Raw genomic sequence first — 6,421 nt, forward strand, 5'->3', positions numbered from 1 at the left:
TCTCCTAGTTCAGTATGATGATTCTTGAACACAGCTATTTTATGAGTCTTGGCCGTGGCCCTAAGCACTTTGTTTTCCAGTATTACCACCGGATACATAAATGCCACAGACACATAATTGGGTGAACCTTTTTCAGATTGTGACTCAGCTTTGCTAAAGTCCCCAATTAGAGGTGTCCAGGGTTCTTAAGCACACTCTTTTTTTGCTTTGGACCTTGACTTTAACCGCTCAGTCTCATGTTTTCACTTGACACCTTCACGCCACAAGCACATGGTTAGGGACAGCTTGGTTTAGCCGCTTAGGACAGGATTTTATTCCTTTAGGCCCTCCTATCCACTGATGCTCAAAGCCTTGGGATCCTTTTTATTACCCTTGCCTTTTGGTTTTAAGGGTCATTGGCTTTTTGCTCTTGCCTCTTTCTTTCTATTTTTTTTTGCCCCCTTTTTTTTTCTGCAAGCTTTGTTCTTTGCTGCTTTTTCTTGCTTCAAGAATCATTTTTATGATTTTTCAGATTATCAAATAACATGTTTCCTAGTCATCATTCTTTCAAGAGCCAACATATTTAACATTCTTAAACAACAACTTCAAAAGACATATGCACTGTTCAAGCATACATTCAGAAAACAAGAAGCATTGTCACCACATCAATATAATTAAACTAAGTTCAAGGATAAATTCAAAACTCATGTACTTCTTGTTCTTTTGAATTAAAACATTTTTCATTTAAGAGAGGTGATGGATTCATAGGACATTCATAACTTTAAGACATAGTTACTAACTACTAATGATCATGTAATGAAGACACAAACATAGATAAGCACATAACATAGAAAAAAACAGAAGAAATAAGAACAAGGAATGAATCCACCTTAGTGATGGTGGCGTTTCCTTCTTGAGGAACCAATGATGTCCTTGAGATCTTCTATGTCTCTTCCTTGTCTTTGTTGCTCCTCCCTCATTGCTTTTTGATCTTCTCTAATTTCATGAAGGATGATGGAGTGCTCTTGATGTTCCACCCTTAATTGTCCCATGTTGGAACTTAGTTCTCCTAGGGAGGTGTTGATTTGCTCCCAATAGTTTTGTGGAGGAAAATGCATATGAGGCATCTCTGGGATCTCATGGTGATGAGCTTCCTGTGCCTCTTGAGCTCCATGAATGGGCTATCTTGCTTGCTCCATCTTTTTCTAAGTGATCGGCTTCTCTTCCTCAATGTGAATGTCTCCTTCTATGGAAGCTCCAGCTGAGTAACATAGATGGCAGATAAGATGAGGAAAAGCTAGCCTTGCCATGGGGGAGGACTTTTCGGCTATTTTGTAGATTTTAAGGGAGATGACTTCATGAACTTCTACTTCCTCTCCAATCATGATGCTATGAATCATGATGGCCCGATCCACAGTAACTTCGGATCGGTTGCTAGTGGGGATGATGGAGCGTTGTATGAACTCCAACCATCCTCTAGCTACAGGCTTGAGGTCCAGTCTTCTTAGTTGAACCGGCTTGCCTTTGGAGTCAATCTTCCATTGAGCTCCTTCCACACATATGTCCATGAGGACTTGGTCCAACCTTTGATTAAAGTTGACCCTTCTAGTGTAGGGGCGTTCATCTCCTTGCATCATAGGCAAGTTAAACGCCAACCTCACATTTTCCGGACTAAAATCCAAGTATTTCCCCCGAACCATTGTAACATAGTTCTTTGGATCCAGGTTCTTACTTTGATCATGGTTCTTGGTGATCCATGCATTTGCAAGAACTCTTGAACCATTAGGATGCCGACTTGTTGGATGGGATTTGTTAGAACTTCCCAACCTCTTCTTTGAATTTCATGTCGGATCTCTGAATACTCATTTCTTTTGAGTTTGAAAGGGACCTCGGGGATCACCTTCTTCTTGGCCACAACATCATAGAAGTGGTCTTGATGAGCTTTGGAGATGAATCTTTCCATCTCCCATGACTCGGAGGTGGAAGTTTTGTCTTCCCTTTCCCTTTTCTAGAGGATTCTCCAGTCTTAAGTGCCATCAATGGTAATGGAAAAACAAAAAGCTTATGCTTTTACCACACCAAACTTAGACTTTTGCTCGCCCTCGAGCAAGAGAAGAAAGAATAAATGAAAAAAAGAAGAAAATATGGAGAGGAGGGGGGAGGTGTGTTTCGGCCAAGAAGAGAAAAAAGGGTTGTGTTATGTGAAAATGAGGAAGGATGGAGGGCTATATATAGCGAAGGGAGGGGGGGTTAAGGTTCGGCCATATGGGTGGGTTTGGGTGGGTAATTGATTTGAATTTTGAAGGTAGGTGGAGTTTATTGGGTAGGTTTATGGGGAAAAGTGGGTGGATGTGAGTGGTGAAGGGTTTTGGGGAAGAGTGTTTATTGGGAATAGAGGATGATTGAGAAGAGAGAAGAGAGTGAGTGGAGGTAGGTGGGGATCCTGTGGGGTCCACAGATCCTGAGATGATCCTGTGGGGTCCACAGATCCTGAGGTGTTCAAGGATTTACAACCTTGCACCAAATTAGGCATGTAAAATGCCCTTGCACACAACTCTGGGCGTTCAGCGCCAGGTTGGTGCCCATTTTGGGCGTTCAACGCCCAGATATTGCCCATTTTGGGCGTTCAGCACCAGAACCATGCTCTGTTCTGGCGTTGAACGCCAAACAGGTGCTTCCTCCAGGGTGTGATTTTTCTTCCACTGTTTTTGATTCCGTTTTCAATTTTTATATTTATTTTGTGACTCCACATGATCATGAACCTAAGAAAATATGAAAAACAAAAATAAAATTAGATAAATAAACATTGGGTTGCCTCCCAACAAGCGCTTCTTTTATGTCAATAGCTTGACAGTGGGCTCTCATGGAGCCTCACAGATGTGTAGAGCTTTGTTGAGACCTCCCCACCAGACTTAGAGTTTGGATATGGGGGTTTGACACCAAACTTAGAGTTTGGTTGTGGCTTCCCAACACCAAACTTAGAGTTTGACTGTGGGGGCTTTGGTTGACTCTGCTTTGAGAGAAGCTTTTTATGCTTCCTCTCCATGGATGCAGAGAGAGATCCTTGAGTTGTAAACATAAGGTTGTCCTCATTTAATTGAAGGATCAATTCTCCTCTGTCCACATCAATCACAACTCTTGCTGTGGCTAGGAAAGGTCTTCCTAGGATGATGGATTCATCCTCATCCTTCCCAGTATCTAGGACTATGAAATTAGTAGGGATGTAAAGGCCTTCAACCTTCACCAACACGTCCTCTAGTTGTCCATAAGCCTGTTTTCTTGAATTGTCTGCCATCTCTAATGAGATTTTAGCAACTTGCACGCCATAGATTCCCAGTTTCTCTATTACAGAGAGGGGCACGAGGTTTATCCCTGAACCAAGGTCACACAGAGCCTTAAAGATCATGGTGCCTATGGTACAAGGTATTATAAACTTTCCAGGATCCTGTCTCTTCTGAGGCAATGTCAGTTGATCCAGATCACTTAGTTCATTGGTGAACAAGGGAGGTTCATCTTCCCAAGTCTCAATACCAAATAATTTGGCATTTAGCTTCATGATTGCACCAAGGAACTTAGCAGCTTGCTCTTCAGTAACATCCTCGTTCTCTTCAGAAGAGGAATACTCATCAGAGCTCATGAATGGCATAAGGAGGTTCAATGGAATCTCTATGGTCTCTAGATGAGCCTCAGAGTCCTTTGGTTCCTCAGAGGGAAACTCCTTATTGATCACTGGACGTCCCAAGAGGTCTTCCTCCTTGGGATTCACGTCCTTCTCCTCTCTTGTGGGTTCGGCCATGGTAATTAATTCAATGGCCTTGCACTCTCCTTTTGGATTCTCTTCTGTATTGCTTGGGAGAGTACTAGAAGGGATTTCAGTGATTCTTTTACTCAGCTGACCCACTTGTGCTTCCAAATTTCTAATGGAAGACCTTGTTTCATTCATGAAACTCACAGTGGCCTTAGATAGATCAGAGACTAAATTTGCTAAGCTAGATGGATTCTGCTCAGAATTCTCTGTCTGTTGCTGAGTGGATGATGGAAAAGGCTTGCTATTGCTAAGCATGTTTCTTCCACCATTATTAAAGCCTTGTTGAGGCTTTTGATCCTTCCCTGAGAGATTTGGGTGATTTCTCCATGATGGATTATAAGGTTCACCTATATAATTTACCTCTGCTATTGCAGGGTTTTCAGGATCATAGGCCTCTTCTTCAGAAGGTGCCTCTTGAGTACTGTTGGATGCAGCTTGCATTCCATTCAGACTCTGAGAAATCATATTGACTTGCTGAGTCAATATTTTGTTCTGAGCCAATATGGCATTCAGAGTATCAATTTCAAGAACTCCCTTCTTCATAGGCATCCCATTACTCACAGGATTCTTCTCAGAAGTGTACATGAACTGGTTATTAGCAACCATGTCAATGAGTTCTTGAGCTTCTGCAGGAGTTTTCTTTAGGTGAATGGATCCACCTACAGAAGTATCCAATGACATCTTTGATAGCTCAGATAAAACATCATAGAATATATCCAGGATGGTCCATTCTGAAAGCATGTCAAAAGGACACTTTTTGGTCAGCTGCTTGTATCTTTCCCAAGCTTCATAGAGGGATTCACCTTCTTTCTGTCTGAAGGTTTGAACATCAGCTCTAAGCTTGCTCAGCTTTTGAGGAGGAAAGAACTTGGCTAAGAAAGCCGTGACCAGCTTATCCCAAGAGTTCAGGCTGTCTTTGGGTTGAGAGTCCAACCATATTCTAGCTCTGTCTCTTACAGCAAAAGGGAAAATCATGAGCCTGTAGACTTCAGGATCTACTCCATTAGTCTTAACAGTATCACAGATCTGCAAGAATTCAGTTAAGAACTGAAAAGGATCTTCAGATGAAAGTCCATGAAACTTGCAGTTCTGCTGCATCAGAGAAACTAGCTGAGGTTTCAGCTCAAAATTATTTGCTCCAATGGTAGGAATGGAGATGCTTCTTCCATGTAAATTGGAATTAGGTGCAGTAAAGTCACCAAGCATTCTCCTTGCATTATTGTTGTTGGGTTCGGCTGCCGTCTCCTTTACTTGTTCGAATTTTTCAATAAGGTTGTCTCTGAATTGTTGTAATTTAGCTTCTCTTAGTTTCCTCTTCAGAGTCCTTTCAGGTTCTGGATCAGCTTCAACAAGAATACCTTTTTCCTTTTTCCTGCTCATAAGAAAGAGAAGAGAACAAGAAAAGAAGAGGAATCCTCTATGTCACAGTAAAGAGGTTCCTTATTGTTAGTAGAAGAAGAAAAGGAATAGGGGTGAAGAAGAATGAAGAATCCAAACACAAGGGTAAGGATAAGAGCAGTGATGTGAAATGAAGAGAAGTGTTGGTAGATGAATAAATAATTAGAAGGAGATGAGGGAGAAGGATTTTCGAAAATTATTTTTGAAAGAGAGTTAGTGATTTTCGAAAATAGTTTTTGAAAAAGGTTAGTAATTTTTCGAAAAGTTTAAAATCAAAAGTTAAAATAATTAATTAATTAAAAAGAATTTTTGAAAAAAAAGGGAGATATTTTCGAAAATTAGAGAGAGAGAGAGTTAGTTAGGTGGTTTTGAAAAAGATAAGAAACAAACAAAAAGTTAGTTAGTTAGTTGAAACAAATTTTGAAAAGATAAGAAGATAAGAAGTTAGAAAAGATATTTTGAAATCAAATTTTTGAAAAAGGTAAGATAAGAAGATATTTTTGAAAAGATATGATTGAAGTTAGTTTTGAAAAAGATTTGATTTTTTTAAAATCACAATTAATGACTTGATTCACAAGAAATCACAAGATATGATTCTAGAACTCAAAGTTTGAATCTTTCTTAACAAATAAGTAACAAACTTGAAATTTTTGAATCAAAACATTAATTGTTGTTGTTATTTTCGAAAATTTGATGTAAAAATAAGAAAAAGATTTTTGAAAAATATTTTTAAAATTTTCGAAAATAACTAAAAAAAATTGAAAAAAAGATTTGATTTTTGAAAAAGATTTTGAAAAAGATAAGATTTTTTAAAATTGAAAATTTGATTTGACTCATAAAAACAACTAGATTTTAAAAATTTTTGAAAAAGTCAAATCTAATTTTCGAAATTTTAAGAGAGAAAAAGGGAAAGATATTTTTTTGATTTTTGAATTTTTATGATGAGAGAGAAAAACAAGAAAAATGATGCAATGCATGAAAGTTATGGATCAAAACAATGAATGCATGCAAGAATGCTATGAATGTCAAGATGAACACCAAGAACACTATGAAGATCATGATGAACATCAAGAACACATTTTTGAAAAATTTTTAATGCAAAGAAAACATGCAAGACACCAAACTTAGAAATCTTTAATGCTTAGGCACTAAGAATTCAAGAATGCATATGAAAAACAAGAAAAGACACAAAACATGCAAATGCAAAGATCAAACAAGAAGACTTACCAAGAACAA

General features: G+C 38.7%; 1 non-coding gene across 1 annotated transcript; it reads left to right on the top strand.

The window, feature by feature from the left end:
- The first annotated feature begins 4,522 nt into the window (after nt 1-4,522).
- On the top strand, nt 4,523-4,630 carry LOC112738908 (small nucleolar RNA R71). The gene has a single exon (XR_003169857.1). It is a non-coding gene; the product is annotated as a small nucleolar RNA R71 (small nucleolar RNA).
- The last annotated feature ends 1,791 nt before the right edge of the window (nt 4,631-6,421 follow it).

The sequence above is a fragment of the Arachis hypogaea genome, chromosome 13 (assembly GCF_003086295.3).
Source record: "Arachis hypogaea cultivar Tifrunner chromosome 13, arahy.Tifrunner.gnm2.J5K5, whole genome shotgun sequence".
NCBI lineage: Eukaryota > Viridiplantae > Streptophyta > Magnoliopsida > Fabales > Fabaceae > Arachis > Arachis hypogaea.